We start from the raw sequence: 25653 nt of genomic DNA on the forward strand, positions 1-25653 counted from the left end.
TTTTTTTGAGCACAAGCCAGCTGTTCTCCTTGCTTGGCCCTGCAATAAACCTTTCTCTGCTTCAAACTCCGACTTTTTGGTTTGTTTGGCCACACTTATGCAGGGCACAAGAAATTGTAGACAGCAACATAAGTGCCCCCATGATAAAGGAATGACTGAAGAAATTCTCCTATGTGGGAGGATAACATAGTCATTAAAATTATGGTTATGAAGACTTTGTAATAATATGGGGAAATGCTTATAATTAGATATAATAAAAAGAGATGTAATTATGAAAATACAATTGTGTTAAAATATCCAGGCATAGATAAACTATAACATTGTCCACAAAGATTTAATTGCACAGTGGGTTATGGGTAATATCTATGTTTGTTTTTAGAGAAGTCCCTGTCATCCAGATTTTCCACAATGGGAACATATTATTTTTAAATGTAGAAGAAATAAGTTTAAATTTAGCTCCATTTATGTATGCAGCCAGTATTTACTGAGTACTCATTATGTGGAGGTCAAAGGTCTTCCTTTGCGAGACAAGGTTTATCAGAGATTTAGGTAATACTGGCATAATTTTTTTCTTGCCAGCAAGAATAACTTGTACTAAGCCAGGCAGCCACCTCTCTCAAAGCCATCCTTAATGTCTGATGGCCACCACTGCACCTGAATAGCTCCAGGGCTGACTCTCCCCTGTTTGGCCCAAGGGCATGTCCATCTAAGGAGCCATACTGGGCAGGTACCTTCCAACCAAAGTGAGGTCAAGGATCCCATCCACAATCACTAGACTAGCACAAACCAAGAAAGAGAAATCAAGGAGCTTCATAGGAGTTAGCACAAGAAATCAAATTCAGGTAGAAATCCCAGAAGGGTAGTATACAATTTATATTTCCCTAGCAAGGTCCATTCTAGAATAACAGAAAAGTTTCACCGTTTTCAGAATGTCAAAATCGAATTCTCCTGAATGCTGGGCTGCCCTGAAATCAACACTTAGGTTCTGACTACTTCCCAATTCATCCTCAACAACTGCATCAAACCTCCAGTATGCTTTTTTGGAAGTTGATTTTTGTTTGATTTGATTTATCTGGCATCTGAAACTCAAGATGACAAAGGATGAAATCTCTTCTTAACCTGTGTGTAATTAACCGCATCAAAGAAGGCTCCAGTTACATACAATGAAACATTAATATACATTAGTTCCAAATGGTTATATTTCAGATAGATATTATCAGGCACTTTCTCCCCTGTGCCAAAACTGCACACACTGCTTATTTCAGCAGAGACCCCATCCTTTCCAAAGCAAAGGTACCCAATGCTGCCTCAGGGACACAATTGTGGTATCTACAGAAGGGAAGGAGCATATAAATTCTGTCAGTTGTTGACCAACAGGACCCAATTTCACAAGAATGGGTAAAATAATTTTGTTAGTCAAGAGATAATGTGGGATGCACAGATAGCTCGGAGAGCCATTTGGGTGGGAGAGTTAAAGTGAATGTAATGAGCACTTTTTGAGGTAACTTGAATTGGAGATGAAATGCATTCACTGCATCTGGAAAGTTAGGATCCCTAATAACACAAAGCTCTGTGGCCTGGCAAAAATTTCAAAGACTAAAGGCTTTTGGGATTTTAGTATTTTTTAAAACTTTTTATTTTGAAAAAAAAATTCAAAACTATAGAAAACTTGTAATAATCATACCATGAACTTCCATATACCATTCACTAGATTCATCAATTGCTACGATTTTGCAATATTTATTTTATCTCTTCCTCCCTATATACTATACTCCCTCTCCCTCAAATGAAAAGGGGAGGAAAAAAAAAAGATTTTTCCTAAACCATTTGAGTATAAGTGCTGGACGGATACCAGAATATGGTCCTAGAATACCACTCCAAAATAGTATATTCAACACCCACTTTGACAGAAGGATTATTCTGAGCTGAAGGCAATTGAGAACATCCAGACTCTTTACCTCCTTCTGTCCAAAAATTTATAAAGAAAATTTCCATTTGTAAAGATTCTTCCTACTAGGAAGAGAACAACTCTTGGAGACAACTTTATCAGCGGGAGAGACTCTTATCTGCATAGCAAGATAACTTTCATTTACCCTACATTTCCTTCCCCATCTTACCATAACCTGCCCCCATTCCCTTGCCCAGAAGTCCCAAACCCCATTTTTCTTTGTTTAGACTAGAATGATATATAAGCCTCAATCATCTGGCCACCTCCTGGAGCCACATTTTTTCTTTGTGAACTCCAGTGCCACTGCATGCATACGTAAGGGAGAAAAGTTTGCCACCTCAAAATATGCCTCTTTGGCACAAGGATTATTTTAACCTGCTTATCTTTAAGAAATAGCAGACACAGGAGAAGCTCTGAAAACCAAGCAGGAGTCACTGTAAGAAATATTTACATGTTATACAAGGGAAATCTCTATTTGTAAAGTGTCTCCCTTGCTATACCAGGCCAATTCTTATCAATGGAGAGGGCAATGACTTAAATCTGCATAACATCCTTACCCCTGTTTATGTGCTTTTCCTGGTAACCTTCCATAACTGACTCTCCCCACCCTCAATAACCTCTTTGTCTTCAGCGGAAGATGGTATTTAAGGTGGGCTTCCACCATTTTGGTTTGTTACTCAGAAAGACTGAGGAACTACTCTCTCCCATGTATACGTTATTAAATTTTTGTTTTATTTTCTCCAGTTAATCTGCCTCAGGTCTACTTAATTCTTAGACCACTCAGAAGAACTAAGAAGGGAAGAGGACAACTTCTTCCTCCCTGACACATACATAAGTAATTAAAACTGTTTTTTCTTTTGTTAATCTGACTTTTGTCAGTTTGACTTGTGGGCCCCAGCCACTGAACCTAGAAGGGTAGAGGGAAATAAGCTTTTCGTCTCCTGCAGGGAGATTTCAAAATCTTTTAAGAATTAGGACAGTCACATAACCATAGTACAATGATCAAACTCAGGGAACACTGATAGAATACTATCTTACATATAGTCCACATTTACATTTCTCAATCCCAAGAATATCCTGTACGGCCATTTTTCCCCAAGCGAGGGTCACAATGCTTTTAGTTGCAATGTCTCTTTAGTCTTCTTGAATCTAGAGTAGTTCCTCAGTCTTTCTTTGCCTATAATGTCATTAACATTTTTGAAGAGGACAGATCTGTGGCTAAGATATTTATGCTAGTCTGACTGTGTCCTCAGGGTTAGATTCACATTACACATTTTAAAAGGCATACTACTTAAGTGATTTTATGTCTTTCTTATTGCATTATATCAGGAGGCACCTGATGGAAGTTGTTCCCATTGTTGGTGATGTTAACTTTGATCCTTTGCATAAGATGATATCTTGATTACTCCTTGCATGGGTGTGTGTGTGTGTGTGTGTGTGTGTGTGTGTGTGTGTGTGTGTCTTTGTCTTTGTCTATGTGTCTGTGCCTGTTGTGTGTATTGATGGGATTTAGTTCATGCTAACCCAAAATACGGCACCTTGGTATACTGCATATTTTAAAGTGAAGGAGTTTGAGAAAATGGCAGTAGGAAAATCTCAAAGCTGCCCCTGGCATTCTCCCCTGAAACAGAGCATAAAACACTCATGTGAGAGGTGTCCTCTTTCTGGAGGAAAGGATCATTCCTATATCTGAAGACAAAGGGACACTGAGAAGAATCCTTACAAACAGGCCTTGCTAAGTTGCTCCCAGTTAACTGCACTTACCTCATATTCTCTGACCTATCATACTCGTCATCAAAGCTAGAATAAAAATACGCAGGTCTGTTTCTTTGGGTCTTCATTTCCTTATGAAGGCTCCCACATCGTGTAAAACTTACATTAAATAAATTTGTATGCTTTTCTCCTGTTAACCTGTCTTTATCATTTTAATTTTCAGACCCAGCCAGGGACTCCAAGAGGGTTGAGGAAAACTTTTTCTTCCCCTACAGTATAAATGCATATAATAAATAATGTGTGGTGAGATTTTTTGAAACTATGCAAATATCCTGTTCCCAAAAAAGCTTCTGCTCGATGATTTTAGCATTTATTGATAATTCTAGTCTGAATTAATTATTACTAGAGAAGTTGTAAAATAGTGATTTTCTAATTCCATCATTTCTTCCACATTTATTAGTTGGTATTCTATATAAGAAGAGCTTGCCTTCCTCCCTTCTTTATTTATTTATTTGTGGTTTAAGTATACCTTATTAGCTTGACCTTTAAGTATCCTGTTTGAAGCTGGCTTCTGTGTCATTCAGACATATCCTCATCCATTTTTTTTCTAGCAGTTTCTTATTTGCTGGCACAACAAAATGTTCCAGGTTTTCCTGTACTTTCCCGCTTGGGACCTGGAATGAGAATTTCTCCAAGTTCCTTTTCATGTGAAATGGTATTTAGAAACAAAGAACCAGGAACTAGGTGTGCTCACTGGTGCTGGGCTTGTCACTGCTTGGAGACCTTTTCATAAGACAGAACTATGAATTATAAACATATATTTATATCTATATGTATGTTTAATCATACATATATGTATGTTTAATCTATATGTGTGTTTAATCTATATGTATGTTTAATCATGTGTTCATATTGACACTTCTAATCTCAATCCAATAGTACACTGTTCTACCTTCCCTTCCCTCACTTCATATTTATTTGTATTACTATTGTATTACTATTCTTCCACAGTGATATACAGGCTACCACCCCCAATATATATATACTCAGTTGTACAGTCCTACAACACATAAAAATAATTTCAGAATGTTCCATCACTATCACTATCAACAGCAATTGTAAATGTAAAAAGTTCAAGATTTCTTTCTAGTTATCTTTAAACTGTGCCAAAAGTACAGTCAAGATACTGTGTTCAAAATAACTTGAATTATTATTTCTTTCCCTTATGTGTGATCATATCATTCACTTGATATGTAGCTAGATTCATTTACCTCGGCTTTTATTCCATTTTTACTCCCAGTCTTGTAGTTTAATTTTATCTTTTGGGTATACAAAACATTAACATGGTTTCAAAGTCAAAACTATAAAGAAAGGTATCTTCAGGGTGGTATCACTCCCTTCCCTAACTCTTCTAATCCCATTCCCACACTACAGATTACCAATTTCATATTTTCCACTTTATCCTTTCTATGTTTCCTTTTGCAAAAATAATCAGATAGATAGATAGACAGACAGACATTCTTATTTCTCCTTCTTTCATACATAAAATGTAGCATGCTATCTATATCCTTCCATACTTTGCTTTTTGCATTAACAACGTCTCTGAGAAGCACTCCATGTTAATTCATAAGAATCCTTCTGATTCTATTTTACAGCACACCACTGTGTGAGTTATGCCATGACTCATTCAAATAATCTCTTATACACAGGCATTTAGGATGTTTTCAATATTTCATAAGTACAGATGATACTGCATAGCTTGTCTTATGAGTGAAGTTAAACATAACTTTCATATGCTGAAAGACCATTTTTATATCAATTTTTGTGAACTGCCTAGGTCTTTTGCCACTTTTCTACTGGTTTTATGGGTTTTTTTCTCCTCAATTTGTATTTTGTAATAACTCCTCAAATCACATATGAAGAATGTTAACTCTTTATCATAAGATATCTCGCAAATGTTTTCCCTCAGCTTATCACTTGTGGTTTAACTTTATGCTTTTTGCCATGCAAAAGGATTTTTAAAAAAATTTTTAATTACAGAGTCAAGTTTAATTGTATCTGAATTCTGAATTACAGAAAGGCTCTCCTTGTGCTCACTATATAAAGGAATTCCCTTTATTGAATACATTTAAGTGTCCCTCAGTATGGTATAAAAGGGTGAAACTGAGCAGGACCTTGTGGGGCACCTGGGCATGGAAGCCTTTCTGTCCCGTTTCTTGACTCCAGCTTCCATGACCTTCCCTGAGTTCCAAAGGGCAGATCTGAACAGTTGCTAATCTGGGAAGGGAAGGGATACAAAGACAAGGGAGGGGCGGCCAGGAAACAATAGTGCAGCCTTGGGGCAGGGTCCTGGTTCCACCTCAAGATACACATAACAATGTCTTTAAGCTCTTTAAGATGTCAGCATTCTTCATACCATAGAAAGACCACCTGAGGCTACATTAAAGGAACCAGAGAAGTTTATCAAGATTAGCTGAGACCAGATTAGAGGAGTGAAGGCCTTGCACACACCCTAATCTCATCAGCAACCCCACCCTTGAACCATTGCTATAAAACTCCTCATCAAATCCTCCCTGGTTGGGACACATAGTTTTTTGGGGCAGGAGCCCAGTGTGTCCCCCTTTACCTGGCAAAGCAATAAAACTATTCTTTTCTACTTCACCCAAAACTCTGTCTCCGAGACTTGATTCCGCACCGATGCACAGAGGCTAAGATTTTGGCATCAAGGGCCTGCTATAGGAATAAAATACTATTTGCCTATTGACCTCAGGGAAAATTCAAAGATGCATAAACTTTGTTTCTGCAGGCCTTTCATCTCCTAAGCTGTAGCTTTCATTTTCCCTAACCCCAGGTTTCCTCAGCAGGCTAGCTTCACTAGAGAGCTGTGAACTAAACCTGAATTACTAAAGAAGATACTAACTCATAACCACAGGAATCTTTCTCTAGAGCAAATAATAATTTGTAGTGCAAATCTGTTTTATAATCACCTACTTTTATAAAGCAAGGATCACCTGTGTTATATTTTATTATCTCGCATTGATGGTGCATTTTCTCTTATTTTTATCATTAAGTAATCCATGTTTATTATAGAAAAAAACTATAGTTAAGTTCAAAGAAAAATTTTGGAACAGTTAACATTTTAGGACATATTACTGTATCAATATATACCTATTTAAAAATTCTATTCAATAAGACTATATTTACTATACTTTCTATTTTGTAGTTTATTTTTATTTTCACTTAATATAAAAATCTTTCCATGTTATTGAGTCATCAACAATAGCATTTTTCGGGACTTCCCTGGTGGTCCAGTGGTTAAGAATAGCCTTCCAGTGCAGGGGACATGGTTTCAATCCCTGGTCTGGGAACTAACATCCCACATGCCACGGGGCAACTAAGCCCGCACACTGCAACAAAGAGCCTGTGCTACAACGAAAGAGCCAGCGTGCCGCAACTAAGACCCAATGAAGCCAAAAATAAATAAATTTTAAAAAATAAAAATTGAATTAAAAAAATTTTAAATAGCATTTTTAAAGTCTACATGGTATTCCACTGTATAAAGTGTAGGGGAGAGAAGGGAAGCAAAATTCACCACCCCAAAATGTTTCTCTGGCAAGAGGATTATTTCAAGCTGAAAACAATCAAGGCCCAAAAGATTTAGGAAGAAACTACGACCTTCCCCCTAACTGCTAAAAGAATGTAGATAGAGGACCTATTCCCAGAATAGAGCTATCTCCAGAGATATCCGCAAAGAACGTAGGCTAGGTATGGTGGGGGTAGGGTCTAGAGATCAGTCCACTCTGTGTCCCACTGTCACTGCCTGGCCCAGCAAACATTTACTTACCAACCTTTTGCTTTTCCAAATCCATGTCAATGGCCTTCCTTCCCTTTGAAGTCCCAAACCACTACCCTCAACATCCTCTTTTGTCTTCAGCTGAAGATGCTGCTTAAGGTGAGGGTTTCAGTCATCCTAATGAATTACTCAATTTTCCTGGGTCTCTCCCATGTAAACATGTTATTAAACTTTTCTTTGACTTTCTCCTCTTAATCTTTCTCACTTCGATTTAATTCTTAGAACAGCTGGAAGGACCTAGAAGGGTAGAGGAAAATTTCTTCCTCCCCAACAAAAGGCAGAAAATATTTAACCATGTATTTTGCACTTAGGATGTTTGGTTTTTCTTCTTAATATCATGAACAGCTCTACAACAAAATTACTTAAAGACACATGCCTTTGTGAATTTGTCAAGATATTTCTTTAAGATAAATATATAGACACAGAATTGTTGGATCAAACAGTATACAAGATTTTTTTATATACACAGCTGACTTGCCACCAGCAGTATTTGAAAATAACTGTTTCCTTCACTCACACCTCACCCACTTAGTGTAAGCATTCTCCCTAATGCTTTTTTATCTCAATTTCTTAACGCAAGACTGAACAGCAATGAAAAGCTCCACGAAAGTGAAAGTACAAGATGAGCAAATTCAGAACAAAATATTACTGATGCGTGTCTAAGACATTGTAAAACTCCTCTGAGTCTCTGAACAATCTATTGATCTCTGAACAATCTACTGAAACATCTGAGAAACCACTTCATTCAAAGATGAAGATTTTTTTTTTTTACTCTGCCTATACAGCTTGGTCTTTAAGACTTTAAGATACGGTGCAACTTCCTAACAGCCCTTTCCATTTAGTAGGAGCTCAAGCTTGGTTCTGATTATAAATAAATAGGAAGGTTTCTAGCCAAGAAGCATAGACCCAAGGAAGTTGTGAGAAGAAACTTACATGAAAGCTTCTCCCATTAGAGCTGAACTAATTAAAACTCCGTGATAATTCTCCCTCATCAGTTACTGGCTAAACACATTTGCCTTAGAAATTTTTACTTCAGGTTCTAGTCTAATGGCCCACACTTCCAAATTACACTTTTAATTAAAAAGCAACAACATGGAATTTTTCTTTTCACAACCATCTGTGCTTTCCCAAGAACATGTGACTGCTACTGATAAATCTACTACTTTGCACACCCCAATCTTTATGTTTAGGGTTCGAAAAACTTAGGAAAATAATGCTGTTCCATAAAAACAGTATGTGATCAGAAACACCTGGTTTAAAATTCAATGTTTGGTATGTGATGCTTCTTAACAAGTGTTTATTAAACTGCATAATTTCAAAGCCTGAAGTGGTATACTGCAATGTTTTCCTGGGAGTTGATCACATTTACATATCCTTTTACACTTCCTGTGAAATTAATATTGCCTTTTGTATCTTGAACTTAGCTAATATAACTTGCCATTTCTACTTTTCATTGCTATGAGTAATATAGAGTGGACCCCCAAAGGGACCCCTGCAATGCCTACATAAGCTTTATTCCCTCGCTGTTACATTTCTTCATATGAATACATTAAATCAAGATCAATAAACCTTTGCAGAATTCACTGGTCTTGCAAAAAGGCAAGATTCATAATGGTAAAGGCTGCCCAGTGAATAAAGGAAAACTCTTAAAACTGGAGCCAAAGGCCAGGGTTCACAGAGCCCTTGTCACATCCAACAGCTTGCCAGAGATCCTTCACAAGAAGGGAACATTTCCACAACTGCTCAACGTCTAAGCAAGAGTGGCTTCATCACCAAGAACCAAAACCCAGCTGGTAATAACTAGACCTCTTTCTCTCAAGGATACATCTCTGTCAAACATTAAAACCTGACCATAATTTCAGGATTCTTAAAATTCCACCTGAGGCACATGGGGGTGGAAATAGGATGATAATCAAAGAAAGTGGATGGTAGAGGCTGAGAAAAGAGGAACATCAGGAGTAGCTAAGAAGTTCCACAAAGCAAATCAAAGGCAGAAAATGGAAATCTTTGGAAATACCACATACCACAGTAGACAAAAGGTCACTGGAGGTCTCAAAGGATCATCCCCCACTCATCTGCCCTGAGTGGAGGAAAAATAATTTTCTCTCTACCCTTCTGAGTTCTTGGCTGAGACCCCTATAAAATGAGATTTAAAGGAGAAAAACATATTTAATTACATACATAGGTACAGGAGTCCACAAAGATGAGACTCAAAAGGCAGCCAGAGGATTGAAGCCAATGCACCATCCTGAGCTAAGGAAAGGGATAGGGGTCTGATGCTTCAAAAACGGGAAGGCAATTCACAGGAAGGTGAGAGGAGGAGATGTTTTGAAAACAAAGGTCATCTTGCCAGGCAGGTAAGTCTCTCTGGTGAAAAAGTTCTCTGGCAATAGGTATCTTCCATTCTAATGTAAATTTCCTTTAAAAAGGTAGATTTCCCTTATAAAATGTAGATTTCCCTTACAATGTAGTTTTTCCCTACAATAATGTAGATCTACAAATGATAGAATTCCCTAACTTCTACTGTTTTCAGAGCTTCTCTTGTGTTGCAGTTTCTTAAATATAATCAGCTTAAAATAATCCTTATGTCAAAGAGGCATATTTTGGGGTAACCCATTCTGCTCCCCTTTACCCCCCCCCCCCCCCACACACACACAGAGCAGCTGCTTTGTCTAGTTGACAATTTAGTCAAGGCCAGGAAACCTAAATGGCAATCTGAAGGAAAAGTTGGGGGCAACTCCAAGATACCTGACCTGGGATAAATACCCCATACCCTGTCAGAAAGCACTTTCTACCATGCCTTGTACAGCTCTCATTTATTCTTCTACTTGAAGTTCATCTCCAATTTGGTCAAGAAGCAGAGTAATGGGATTCAGGGCCAGGATTAGAGTGAGGCAAGTGAGACAATCACCTCAAGTACAAAACTTAAGGAGCACTAAAAACACAAAAAAACAAAACAAAAAATAAAACCCCTCAGTAATCAAGATTATACTTCAGATGAGATTGGGCACATTCAGGGTGGTATGGCCATAGACCAAGATGAAACTTCAATGCAATATTTTTAAAAATCAAAATTGATGTGAAAAAATTAATGGTGATCAAAGTATCAAAATTTTAAATAAAGATTAATGCCATGCTGAATCACATTTAAGCCTGCATATGCACTCCTATTTATAGGTTTTCATGTATTTTGTTAATTTTTTTGGAGGACACTGAAGCTAGAATTTATTACAATGTCAATTTTGTAGCTTTAATGGGTACAAAGTATATAACATTTTCAACATTTATTTCTTTATCTTGTTTTCAATGGGGAGAATTGTCATCTTTGACATTTTCTCATTAGTAGTAATGATCTTAAATGATTTTAAATTAATTTACTTAGTTTCATTAATTTAATTAACTTCATTTTTCTTTTGCCTTGGGCTCCAATATGGCTCAGCACAGCACTGGTCTTTATTTAAAATTTTTATATTTTGTTCATCATAGATTTTTTTGGCATTTATTTGATTTTGAAAATAATATTGACCTAAAATATCTTTTTTCTTGATCACTGAGTATTTTCACACTCTTAAATTGTGCAATGGTTGTTCCATCCAAGTCAAAGTTATAGCTATAGCCATTTCAGATATGTAACATAAATTTAAAAAATGACTCTAAATGTGGACAGGAGCACAAGACATGTTAAGTGAGAGAAGCATCCTGCAGAATAATATGTAACTATGGGCTCATTTGTGCTTAATTTTTTAAAAAAATAACTCTAAGTCATAATATATCAAATATACATGGATGGTAATGTTACACAGCTCAGGGTCGGCTGCTCGCAGCTTGAAAGCCAATACTCGAGAGACAAATGTTAATTGGAAAAGAAAGATTGCTATATTCAGGAGGCCAGCAACCTGGAGAGAAGGTGGGCTCATGTCTGAAAACCAACTCCAAAGATTCTGCTCAACCATTAACGTTTTTAAAGGGAGAAAGGTGAAGTTAATCACAGTTAATCATTTGAGGAGGTGGTCAGAGTCTTCATTATCTTTCACTGTGTGCAGACTTTCTTCTGATTGGTTGGTGGTGAGGTTAACAGTGTGGTGCTCCAGGAATCTCGTGATCAGCCTGAAGTTACCACCTTCCACCTGGGCAGTGGCCTTAGTTCCAAGAGAAGAACTCAAAGATATATTGTTATGGTTCCTTGAGGAGGAACCAGGACCCTGCCCCATGGCTGCACTGTAGTTTCTTGACTGCTCCTCCTTTGTTTCTGCGTTCCCTGCCTTTTCTGATTAGCAACTGTCTGAATCTGCCCTTTGGAACTCAGGGAGGGTCAAGGAGGCTAAATGAAGACTATTTCCTATAAACAAGAAAGAGGGGACACAGAAAAGATTTGTACCTCAGAGGGCCCCACAGGGTCCTGCTCCATTTCAGTAAAGGGTAAAGAATTTAGTCATTGAGGCAAGAGGTTCTCAATCATGTTACTGCAAAATAATACATTAGGTGCTCAAGTAACATGTTACTATCAATAATAACTAAAGCATTATTCTTTGCTAATCTTGATATCTTTGAAATATCCCTACAACAATGTGATTCTCACTCACTTGTAGCTAGGTACATTTTTTTAATTTCAGAGAAAATGTACTGGGAATTATAAGCAACCACTGTAGATTCAAGGGAGCTCCTGGGCATCTCAACAATATGTGTCACTGAGCACCATTTTGCTTTGTTTTGTTTTGTTTTGAGGTTTTTTCAGTACGTGGTCAGTATTCCCTCTTTTCAATAATAGCAAACATCGTTTTGTTTGCTTTTTTAACCAGGCTTATGCAGGTATAATTTAAAAATAGTAAAATTGTCCCCTTTTAGTGTACACTTCTATGAATTTTGATGAACACATACAGTCATATAACTGTCAGCTGTAAACTGGCACTTGCCATCCACCTCTACAGGGATTAAATCACGTGCTGCTGCAGCTGCTGACTTTCAACACCCTCTGAAAGGAGTTCAGGGTGGAGAGCAGAAAGGAGGCACTCTGTGCTCTGGGAAAAACGGGCAGAACAGGTCTTCAGATAGTTAGATATTTTATGAGCCGATTTTATGAGCCCAATTCTTGTCTCTCCTCATATCTAGAAAAGCACTAAATTGCTTCATGGTGACGTCTGCTCGTGACTAGCAGTAACCTTCATGAGACTAGCAGAAACCTTCTGCAAAATACATGTGCTTGATTGCATGTACTCCCCTTTCACCAAAATCACATACATACTGACCTTCCCCCCTACCTCTTTGGAGCAGTTTCTCAGAGCTATCTGAAAGGCTGTCTCCCAGGCTACAGTCCTCACTTTGCCCCAGATAAAACTTAACTCACAACTCTCACGTTGTGCATTTCTTTTTTAAGTCAGCATAACCAAAATTAAAATGAAGATATAGAACAAATTTTAAAAGCCTATTTTTAGATGAGACTTAGAGAACAAAAACCACTTTTTAAGTTAAAAAAGTAATTGGGAGAAGCAAAATAAAAACCCAGATTTGGGCCACCAAAGCCACTGAACACGTCTAAGTGAGATAAAAGGCATGAAGCAAACACTCTGTAGAGCACAATTCAGTTATAAAAAAAAAATCATCATATAATTAATTTAGCAATTCTATTGCTTTACACATAAGTGTGCATAATGTATCTAACTCATTAAGACACAAAGTCTAGTCATATAATATTATCACAAGGTAACAAAGTTGCACTATTTTCTAGACATCTGGATTACTAATCCAATTTTACACAATTAATTCAGCTATTTGGTGTCATAAACACATAGCAAAAATTCACAGGGCAAAAAATGATTGTACATCTGGCATGAAGATGGCTCCAAGAATTGGACTTACGATGAGTAAATCATGTTTGTCTATCCTACTTCCTCCAGAGTATAAATACTCCAAATATAACTGTTTCCAAAGTAACCACGATCAAGAAAGGAGATTGCACAAAGGAGACAAGAATTAATAAGTTATATCCAGCCCTCTTTAAAGGCTGAGACTTCCCCTCAGGATAAGGAACCTGTAGTTTCTTATCCTTGGCAAGTTGGCCTATAAACCAAAATTGAGTGTCTCTTGTCTGCTCTTCCATCGCTAGTTTTGTAGCTTTGGTGCGCATCAGATTCTCCAGAGAGAGAGCCTAATTTTTAAGCCACGCATCATTCCTGTCTAGAACTTCTTTTACTCATTCATTCGTTTAGTTACTCTATGACGACTTCTATTTGCTGAGCCCTGGACTACGGATCCAAAATCCCAAACACCCCTGCCTAGGAGACTTGGAAAGATAAGGAGTCTGGAGTCTCCATCTCCCCCTTTTCCTCCCCAGCCATCAGCTTCTGTTAGCATTAATCCTGTGAGTTGTGGCAGCCCTTGAGATTCAACATGATTAGTCTTAAAATCAAGGGCAACTACTAACATCAATAATAAAACAAGTATTAGAAGAAAACATTAATTTCTTTACAACTTCGATGTGGGGAAAGCCTTTCTAACTATGATTCAAATCCAGATGTTAAAAAAAATTAGGAAAAGATTGAAAATTTTGACATATGAAAATTTTAAAACTCTTTTGCACAGGGAAAAAATAACCCATAAGCAAAGTCAAAAAACAAATGCATGCTAGAAAAAAGCATATATAATATATATAATAGATTAAGCACCAATCACTTTTTAAAAGTTAAAGGAAAAAAGGTATTCAAAACCCCAGTTCTTTGTATGAGCAAAATAAAGGAACAAGAAGGTCACAGAAAAGGATATAGAAATGGCCTTTAAACATATGAAAATATGCTTACCTTCACTTATAATAAGAGAAAAGCAAATTAAAGCTACAGTTAGAATTACAACAATTGCACTACACTGATATAAGAGGTTAACAATAGGAAACACTGGGTGTGGAGTACATGGGAACTCACACAATTTGTATTATCTTTACAACTTTTCTATAAATATAAACCTATTCTAAAATAAGACATTTATTTAAAAACAACTGCACCAAGATACTGTTTCTCACTTACCAGATTAGCAAAAGTTCAAAAGCTTGACAATATACTCTGTTGTCAAGGGTGTGGAGAAATAGTCCCTCTTTTGCATTGCTAGTGAGAACGCAAAAGGATATAACCTGTATGAAGGGATATGTGGTATTGGCTAATAAAACTATGTATCTGTTTACTCATATATCCATCTACCTATTTATCTGTATGTTTACTTAACAGCAATGTCAGTTACAGCAATTCACTCTAAACATATACCTTCAACCATAAAGGAGAAACAATAGACACAAAGTTATTCACTGTGGCCTTATTTCTAATAATAAAATACTTAACAATCTAAGCCATCCACAGGAACCACCCTGGTACATCACAAGAAGGAATACTAGTCAGCTGTAATAAAGAATAAGGAGGATTTTTATAAAATGATATGGAAAATTTGCCAGGTTAAAAAAAAGCAAAGTGAAAAAGAGTATGTATAGTACACTACCTTCTGCATAAGAAAGGACAGAAAGTAAGCATTTATATATATGTATGTATTTGCTAGTTTTGTAATAAACACCTGAAGGATAAACTGGAAACTAATGAAAACATTTACTATGGAGGGTAGGTAAGACCTGGGTTGAAAGGGTAGGCATGAAATAGGACTTCCTTGGACAGCTTTTTATCTAAGTTTGGCTTTTGAACCATGTAAAGTTTTACATATTCAAATAGAAAAAGATGGAAAAGATAAAACCTAAACTTGCATGCAAACAGGAAAAGAAGTAAAAGGTATGCTATATTGATAAAAATAACCACAGAGGACAAAAAATGAATTCCAGTAAGTTTTGAGTCTGGTACTCTGAATGTATATTCACAGTGGAGCATTAGTACAAAAAGAAGTACAAATTAATCTTGAACTTTACTTAGTAGATTGGTTGTTGGAAGTAGTATTGATGTAGTATTTCTGACACTATTTTCTGAATGTTATAGGATAGAGCAAATGAATCAATACATTGAACTCTCACAGTGGAATAAAGGAGATACGAATAAGGAATGAGGGTAGCTGAAGAAGAATTTTCTGATGTTGGATTTGAAATGTAGGTTATTACATATATAGTATATACATGTATATACACATAAATACATACATATATCTTAGAAGTAATGACACCAAAGTATCAATGATCCCACCTAGTAGCCAAATCTTTGTTCCTAAATTCCATTCCCCACTAAAGGGAGGCAGTACTCTTTGAAGAAATGACTTATTCTTGATCAGGACTAGGGAAAATACAATGTAAGCTTAAAAGATCTTATTTTCTTCAAGGGCATACTCAAAACTGACAGAGACATGTCAAAAGGACACAAGAACTAGATTAGAGAGGATCCTACTGGGGACAATTTGAGCATCACTAAAGAATAGGGATCTGTTTATATAGTTATATTTAATTTGTGGAACTTCCTTGAGCTATACACATATGATTTGTGCATCTTCTGTAAGCTGACTTTACTTAATACAAAGTTTGAAAAAAAAATCTGTGATAAAAGCAGCAAAGAAAACACATATTTTATTTTAGCTGAAAGTAGTACCATACTGTATGAGTAAATTGTTCCAGCTAGGATGATAATAATCCAATCCTACTACGGGTATGGGGAGGAGGAGCTCTTTTGTTACCAAAGAATATCAGCTAATAAATATATAAGGCTAATACAATTAGAAGAACACCAACAGGCAAGATTCATCCATGAATAATAAAACCAATGGATGAAAAGTTCTTGGGAAAAGTTCTTGGGAAACCAATGGATGAAAATATTCACCCACTCTCAAAATATCACCTCACAGATTACTTACTAATTACAAAGCAAAAAACAAATCTCAATAAAACACATACCTTCCAAAATTTGAGGTATCTGGAGAATATCACCTTAATCAAGTGATCATATGGCATCACCAAGAATGATACAAACAAATTAGGTGCCTCTGATATGATGCAATGTGAAGTATACAATATCACCTAGGTAGTATTTTAGCCAAAAATGTTTAAACTAAATCTAATTATGAGGAAACAACTGGACAAATCCACATCACATGGCATTCCAAGACACTGGCTTGGAAACTTCAAAAATATTAACTCACGAAAGATAAATAAAAGCAGGAGACTATTCTAGATTAAAGAGTCCAAAGCAGTGCAACAACTAAAGAAATGTGTAATCTGAGTGGATTTATAGAAAAGAAAATAGAAATAAGGAAAAAGGGACACTACAAGGTACAAGGGACATTAATGGGGACATTTGACTATATTTGATAACATAGTGTTTAAATTTCTTGGGTGTGATAATAGTATTATGGTTACACATTGATCTTAGGAGACACAAGGTTAAATGTCAGGTGGAAATACAATGTCTACAGCTGAACTGCAATTAGTTTTCAAAAGTATATAAATGAGAAAAAGAAAGCAAATGAACAACAGTGCCAAAATATTAATGAATAACTGAATTCCTGTGAAAGGTATTTGGGTATCTGTTGTTCTCTCAATTTTTCTTAAGTTTTAATATTTTCAAAGTAAAAAATTGGAAGGAAAATAATTGGGATAGACTGTAAAAAAAAAAAATCAACGACAATTAGCATTTTCTAAATGCTTGCTATGTGTCAGGCCCTATTCATAAGGGGATTTCAATAATAACTCATTTAATCCTCATAATTCTATGTGATTGATAGTAATACTTCTACAGATGAGGAAATTGAATACTATAGAGAGAAAATAACTTGCCCAAGCTAGTAATCAGAGTAGTTAGGATTTGAACCTAAGAAATTTAGATTCAGAGGTCATTATCATAGACACAATATTTTTCTGCCCTTCAAATAAATAATAAATCAGATTATTGAAACATACTTATTGAATAATATGAAATAATATGATTAGTAGAACAAATATATTAATCACATCAGCCTAATGATTATACCTATCTGATATTTCCTACATGCCCAACACAGAATTCTGGAGGGTTCAATTGGTTCTGATTAGTTCTCTTTCCTATGCTGGAAAATAAGACCAGCAATAACTGGAGGCCAATGAACATCCTGGGTGGGGTGGAGGGTTGATTTTTATTACCATAGTATCTTCAGTTATGGGCATTATTTTTAAAACAGAGAATATAGAGAAAGTTAAAGAATCAATATTTATAACTAGTAGGTTTAAAAAATCAAAGAAAAAGGAACAAAAGTACAGGTGCTTTGAGGTTTGGATTATGATAAAAATGCCATTATAAAGCAATCCATTTCCCCAGATTGTAGCAGCTAAAGACCCTAACACAGTAAAAATTACATCATTAGTCAGTTAATCAGCTTTCTCTCACAATGACTCAATGGGGTGCCTTCTTTAACTCAATACAGTAACCAGCTCACCAACAGTATCTAAAAAAGAGAAAAGTTACAAGAATAAAAAAATCGACACAAAAAGCTATGGAGAAGAGAGACTGAAACAGACAAAAGCGGTTGTACTATAAAAGAAAGTGAGAAATGGAAAGGGAAATGTCAGGAATCAAAGGTTAAAAGAGAAAAGATCAGGATTAAAAAAAAAAAAAAAAAGATATTCAAGTCTCTTATAAAAGAAAAGGGACAAGTCGAGAGATAAAAATCATGACCAGAGTTGAAGCCTGAAAACACAAGGCAACAGACAAAAAGAAGTGGTATTAGCAGTGCCATTCACTCACTCATTTACTCATTCATTTAACATCTAGAATATAGAAGGTACTTTGTGGACCTCTGAGAGACACAAAAATGATAAGCAGGGACCCCGGCCCTCAAAGAGCCTAGCTGCTCAAGATTTTCTCTTTTTGCATGTTCCTATTTTTTAAATGTGATTTTAATTATTGATGCCATACCTTAGTTAACTGTGGTTGTTAATTTTATATCTCAACTTGATTGGAACACAGGGTGCCCAGATTAAACATAATTTCTAGGTGTGTTTTTGAGGGTGTTTCTAGATAAGAGGGCATCATCCAATCCAGTGAGGGCCTGAATAGAACAAAAAGACAGAGAAAAGGGAAATGCATCCTCTCTGCCTGACTGATTAAGCTGGGACAGTCTTCTGCCATCAACTGTGACTTGCACCATCCGCCTTCTGGTTCTTAAAACTACACCACCAGCATTCTTGGATCTCCAGCTTATAGATGACAGATTGTGCAACTTCTCAGCCTCCATATCATATAAACCAATTCCTATATATAATAAATATATTTATTTATTCCTTTATAAATAAACACACACACAGGTAAACAGCTTTTGGCAGGAAAGAGCACTTTGCAGGAGGCCCCTTTTGTCTTGTCACTTTAGCAAAGCTATATTGCAGGGGTCCCCAACCCCATGGGCCGTGGTCCACGGCCTGTTAGGAAGCTGGCCACACAGCAGGAGGTGAGCAGTGGGCGAGCGAACGAGGCTTCATCTGCCGCTCCCCATTACTGCCTGAACCATTCTACTCCCCCACCCCGGTCCGTGGAAAAACTGTCTTCCACAAAACCAGTCCCTGGTGCCAAAAAGGTTGGGGACCACTGCTATATTGTAACTGACCTTAAGCCAGGCACTATTCATCTCTGGCCCAAGCACACTTTCAAATCTTTTGATCACACAATACCTTGCCTAACCTGTTGGTTCTTTCCTTACATCAAAGAAATAGAAATGAAGAATAAGTAATTAACATATAACTAAATCTCTTCCCTAGCTTCCCCTTCGGTAATCTTGTGAACAAACTGTGTGAACAAAATAGCATCTAAAGAAAGATCACAAGAAGTCGACAAGCCCGCATGTAGTGGAAAATGGCAATGAGTCTGATCCCCTATCTCAATGATTAACTGAGATTTTTTCTCCTTTTCTCTTTAAAAACGTTCATGGCTGAGCAGAGTCTTCAGAGTTGGTTTTGGGACACAAGTCCACCTTCTCCCCAGATTGCCAGCTTTCTGATTAAAAACAACTTTTTCCATTTCTACCAACACTTGCCTCTTGAGTATTGATTTTCAAGCAGCGAGCAGCTGGACCTGAGTTCGGTAACACACACACACACACACACACACACACACACACACGCACACATAAATACCTCCTATTGGTTCTGTTTTTCAGAAGAACCTTAATACACTAATATTCTCATACTCAGCACATACTTCCAAATATTACAGCAGTTACATCATCCATAAAAGAGGGTACTTCTTAATGGCAACTGCTGTACTGAAGGAGTTTATTATGAAAGGAGATGTGCTCACATTTCTGATATACTGATAGTATCATCATTAATTAAAGCAGCATCATAAAGTGGTGCTATGATGTATAGATACTTTCAACTCTGGAAACATATCATCCATTTTCTTTTCATTACCTTATTCCAGAAAGGTGAACATCGGCAAAGGACAAGGAAATCTAAAGGAAGCAGAAAGACAGATAAGGAGTTTAGGAATCAAGTTTTCATTTTCTTTGTAATTTTCCACAGGACTTCTATGAAAAACAGCAATACTGACCAATGGAGTATTTTTCATATTGTGTCTGAGAACGAATTCTGGGTAAAGGAAGATACAACAAGGGAGAGGCTCTCAACCAGATATCCTTTCCCAGTATCTCACATGCAGAAAACACCTAAGTGAGGTTTACTTGAGAGAAAATCAGAAATTGACCTCCCAGCCTGCCTGTGTATGGTTTCTGCTCTTACTAAGGTCAGCTTAATCCCTGAAGAGAGCTGAAAATTCAAGTTTAAATGGGTGTTTCATACATCCAATTTAGAGGACCCACCTCTACCCCCCAGGTCAACAAAAGAGGGTGAAGAGCATGGAAGTCAACACCCATTATTTAGACTGATCAACATCTGACTCCCTTAGGGCACTGCGCCTCCCCAACTCATTGTTTTCTCCTGGGATCTCAACTGAGGTGTCTCATCTCCCTCACCAGAGGTAGGAATGTGACTCAAGCTAACCAATCTGAGTCTTCTGGGGGGATTTATATGAATCAGCTGTAAGAGAATGGCGCTTCTGAGAACATGGGTAGTATTAAAAAGAAACAAAGAAGAAGAAAACAGGCCCAGAATGGAGTCACTTGCGCTAAGCTCCATGTCAACAAATCAAGAGTTAATACCTAATCTAATTGTAGTTTCAGCCTCTCCTAGAAATGTAATCTTAACCAGTCAGTCTGAAATTTCCTGGCCAGCACTGGTGAGATAATCCATCTGATGGAACTCTGCCATCCCCCAAGAAGGTAACTTTGCCTGAAACAATCCTTTCTTTTATTTATGACTTTCTTATCCCACCCCCTTTCTGCCCTTTCCTTGTCTGAGGCTCTTTGGAGCCCTTTTCTATCTACTAGACGGGATGCTGCCTGATTCATGAATTGCTGAATAAAGCCAATTAGATCTTCAAATTCACTCAGTTGAATTTTGTTTTTTAATAGTAGTTAAATTCACACCACCACAAGGACTTAGACTGAAGGAAAATTAAGAGCATGTAGAGAAGAAATGGGCTATGAGATGGGGAGGAGCAGAGGCAAATTAACCATGAAGCTATTGCAACTTAAGTTTCCAGGTCCTTTTAGAGCAATGTGGTCATTTATGATCTTTTAATAAAGAAGCTTCTTCAAACTGTGTAAACTTCAGGCTACACAAAACCTAGATTCACCCCTGAAAGAAACAGTTTTGAATATACAATGAAGCACCTATAGCCATCCATGACAAAAGTCAGGTTCATCCCACTGGAAACTGAAATTATGTGAGCCAAAATTCCCATTTTCATTTCTCTCGGGATATCCTGAATTCAGTTTTACCCACTTACAACTGAAGGGTAGGAGAATATGTCACCCCAAAATATGACTCTTCAGCATAAGGATTATTTTGAGCCAATTATTGTAAGAAACAGGAGAAGCTCTGAAAATAGAGTAGAACTTGCCCTTTTGTAAGAGATATTTACATTTATAAAGGATATCTCCATTAGTAAGTGTCTCCCTCTCTGTACCAAGAAGAGAAGGGTGACTAAATCACAAGAGAATCTTTTCAATGGAGAAGGCATTAAATCTACAGAACAAATCTTACCCTGGTTTACCATGCTTTTCCTAGTAAACTCCCATAACTACCTACCCCAACCCTCCTTACCTTTCTTATGTCTTTAGCTGAAGATGGTATTTAAGGTAGTAGATGCACCATCTCAGGAAGTTACTCAGTTTTTCTGGGTATCTCCCATGTATACAGGAAGTATACAGGTTAATAAATTTCTGTTTGTTTTTCTCCTGTTCATCTTTTATTACTGGGAGGTTTGGGGTGGTCTCAGCCAAGAATTCAGAAGGGCAGAGGGGAAATTATTTTTCCTCCTCTACATAACCAAAAGAATTTGGAGAATTTACGAAAACAATAAACTTAACTTCCTCTCAGGAAAATAGTACGAATCAATACTACTTTCAACTTTCAAAATATATATATTATAAGCTATTACTTTGCTTTTGTCCAAATTTCAGAATGTTGCTAACAGAAAGTTCCCACATCAGATTTAAGCAATTTTAATAAAACAAACCATAGGACAACCTTTACAGATTTTTCAAAGATATTTTTCCTTTAATTAATTAGCAATAAATGAAAAAAAGAAAGATTAAGCTGACACTACAAAAAGTCTCATTTGATAATAACCTTTTGGGACTTCCCTGGTGGAGCTGTGATTAAGAGTCCTCCTGCCAATGCAGGGGACACGGGTTCATGCCCTGGTCTGGGAAGATCCCGCATGCTGCAGAGCTACTAAGCCCGGGCACCACAACTACTGAGCCTGCACTCTACAGCCCACGCGACACAACTACTGAAGCCCACGCGACACAACTACTGAAGCCCACGTGACACAACTACTGAAGCCCACGCGCCTAGAGTCCGTGCTCCGCAACGAGAAGCCACCGCAATGAGAAGCCCATGCACCTCAACGAAGAGTAGCCCCTGCTCGCCTCAACTAGAGAAAGCCCGTGCGCAGCAATGAAGACCCAACACAGCCAAAAATAAATAAATAAATTAAAATAATGATAATAATAAGTGTAACCTTTTTATGTTGTGTGTTTACCAAACGTATTTTTATTTCTTCATTGCACAGAGTACTTATTTTCTACTGAGAGTTCCATTTAAATTCTCTCTTGGCCAATCCACGTGATTGCTAAGGAATCCATTCATAATACTATATGTGTCAAACCCCTACCAGCAGTGCTTTGTCACCCACAGTCTCCTCGAAACAAATTACATTAGATATCTAAGACTCTTGGAAATCTGCAAGAAAAGCATATTCAGCAATGTTTCACTTAAGCAAGCCTCTGCCTTCTTGGAATTTTTCTTTGAAGAACATAATTTAGAAAGTGGTAAAATTTAATGGAGGATATTCCACACTTTTCTGAACAGCAACATGCAAACTAATAAAGGTCCAGGGAGTTCTTCCACGTAGTTCCAAGGAAATAAAATGTGCTTCTTATTAAATATTTCTCAAAAGGTACTTACAATACTACATTTGTTGGAAAAATTAGATATTTATCTTAAAAGAAACATGAAATATTTCATGTCCAAAAGATCAGGAAATCAATCGAAATGGACCATTTGTCTTGTAAATGATTCATTCAGAATGACAAAGAAAATCACTGTTGTACCAGGAAGTGACCCCCTCATTTTGAAGAAAAGCAGGCAGTCGGAGAAACATGGATTTTGTGATTTTGAAGAAAATCACTGTTACTTCCGAGCAATGATTCAAGTCCCAATCAAGTCCTGTCACCACCCCCATACACCTTGCCTCTTCACCTAAAGAAGACAATAAAATTTGTACTGACCCCTCCAAAAAGTGTGCAGCCAAATGATCTCACTTTAAAGAACTCTGTACACACACACACACACACACACACACACACACACACACACCCCTCCATCACCACCGTCATGTTGCAGAACAGCCACCTCAGCAGAAAAGAGATTTGGGAGTTAAGTAAACCTTCTAGCCAGAGGTCCTGGTGTCCTGGTGTCTTCATCTAATCCCAAGTTACTATGGAGTAGGTCCCTGCAGGGCACTGGCTTTGGTGCCACAGGGCACTGCCATTTCTAGCACTGCCAGTTCCTTTAACCTTCAAGAGAGCAGAGAAGAGGCATTCAAACCGACGAGTAAAGAGATGTCCTGGCCGTCTAATTTCAAAGTAGGTCATATCAGAGTCTTTTATGGTTTTTAGAAGTATTTTATGCTACTCTGATGGAAACCTAAAACAGTAGTAGCTTCTGTCTGATAAATGCCATAAGAGGGGGAAACAGTAAGTCTAAAGCAAAGGGAGGGGGGTGAAATTATTTTGCTGCAATAGGCAACACAGTGAAAACAAGAGACTACTGAAGTTTAAACAAATCATCTATATTTATTCTGGTAAAGACTTTCCTCATATCAGCACTTTAAATACCACTGTAAAATGCTGACAATAATTATGTGAATGTTGCTACAAAAAATTAAATTTCCCAACTAATGGGTTTCAAAGGTGTTTCCGCTCCTGCCTTACACACATATACACAGACAGACAGAGAGACACACACACACACACACACGTGCACATGCGCAAAAACATTTCGGGTATCTCTGTTAGGACTTCCCAAAGTCAACTATACTGTATGTAACGAAAATATCTATACTCCTCCTACTACCACCACTACTACCAAGAAACAAGTCCAAAAAGAAAGAATGTGAGCCATAATACACTAACCTGAGGCCTGTGTTAGGCTTGTAGTTGGAAGCAGTGTGGCAGAGTAGTTATCAACCTGAACTTTGGAGTCACATCACACAGAACTGAATCCTATCTTAGTCACTGGGTGACTAGGGCTAGTAACTAAACCTCCCTGAACCCCAGTTTCCTCATCTGCAAAATGGTGACAGTCATGTATGTTATAGGAATTAAATGATGAAATGTATATAAAGTACTTAGTACAGATTCTGGCTCACAACAAAGCACTTGTGAAGTGTAGAGTAATTGCTATCATTATTACCATTATCAACAATTGTCACAGAGCATGCTTCTTGGTTAAACAGACACGAAGCTTAGGGGAATAAAGTCACTCTCAGGAAAGTTAGACTTTAAGAAAATAGAACTTGCCTAGTACTTTGGTTAAAATGCACATTTGTCTGACTTTATATTTTTGGCATTGGCATGTCTAATGGGCAGCTGATACAGCCTGTGCAGGATCTGCAATCTCAACAGAAAGGCAAGTATAACCTTCCTGGTTGTTAATAAGCAACTTGTTAATCTTTGGATGAATGGACTTCCCTGCTTTGACCTTTTCTACTCAAAATGTGGCCCACAGACCAGAACATCAGCATCACCAGGGAACTTCTTAGAAATGCAGAATCTCAGGCCCTACCCCTAATCTACAGAATCAGAATTTTAACAAGAACCCTAGGTGATTTGGATGCACATTAAAGCTCAAAAAGCACTATTGTAGACCACAAAATTTAATATACAACTTAACCCATTTTGGATGTGTTTCTGTAATCTCTGCTATACAATAAACCACTCCAAAACTAGTGACTTAAAACAATAAGAATAACAACCATTTATTTGTCCTACATCTTCTGTTTGGGCAGCCCTTAGTGGGACAACTCATCTCTCTGCTCCACATAATGTTGACCGGGGCAGTCCAGCTGGGACTGCAAGATCCAGGTTGACGTCCCTTCCCTCCATGCCCCTCGGCTGATATGACTGGGACAGCTGGGGGATGGCTGGGCCTCTCTCCATATCTTCGTAATCCTCCACGAACTCAATCCCGATGACCTCTCTCTTGCTGCATAACCAGACTTCTTAAAGAGATGGCACAGGGCTCTAAAGAGTGTTTATCTCCAGCCAACCTAAAGTCTAGCTGGACTCAGAACTGACACAGTGTTATTTCTGCCATTTTCTATTGGCCAAAAAAAGTCAAAATGTCAACCAAAACTCACGGGGAGGGAAAGAGGACTTTATCTCCTTACGGGAGAAGAGACATGCACAGACAGAAATGGAAGAATTTGTGGCAACCATCTTCTCAGACCAGTTACATACAACAGGGTGTCCATTCCTTTATCATTTCCTTTCTCTCCCGGTTCTTGTGATTGGTAAAAACATCCACTTCATTTCGATTACACGATTATATACACGCCCCCATTGGGAGCATAAGGAATTTTAA

General features: G+C 37.4%; 1 protein-coding gene across 9 annotated transcripts in view; it reads right to left on the minus strand.

The window, feature by feature from the left end:
- Positions 1-25653, minus strand: part of FHIT (fragile histidine triad diadenosine triphosphatase) — a 1420480-nt gene that overhangs the window by 1075048 nt on the left and 319779 nt on the right. For 5 of the 9 annotated variants that reach the window (XM_024746515.1, XM_024746508.1, XM_024746509.1 and 2 more), the window contains one exon: positions 19855-19895. The exons of the other annotated variants lie outside the window; for them this stretch is intronic. The gene's annotated coding sequence lies outside the window, so the exon portion shown is untranslated. The remainder of the gene's footprint in view (positions 1-19854; positions 19896-25653) is intronic. 9 annotated transcript variants of the gene reach the window in all.

This window comes from Neophocaena asiaeorientalis, unplaced genomic scaffold, assembly GCF_003031525.2.
Source record: "Neophocaena asiaeorientalis asiaeorientalis breed wild unplaced genomic scaffold, Neophocaena_asiaeorientalis_V1.1 scaffold251, whole genome shotgun sequence".
Taxonomy (NCBI): domain Eukaryota; kingdom Metazoa; phylum Chordata; class Mammalia; order Artiodactyla; family Phocoenidae; genus Neophocaena; species Neophocaena asiaeorientalis.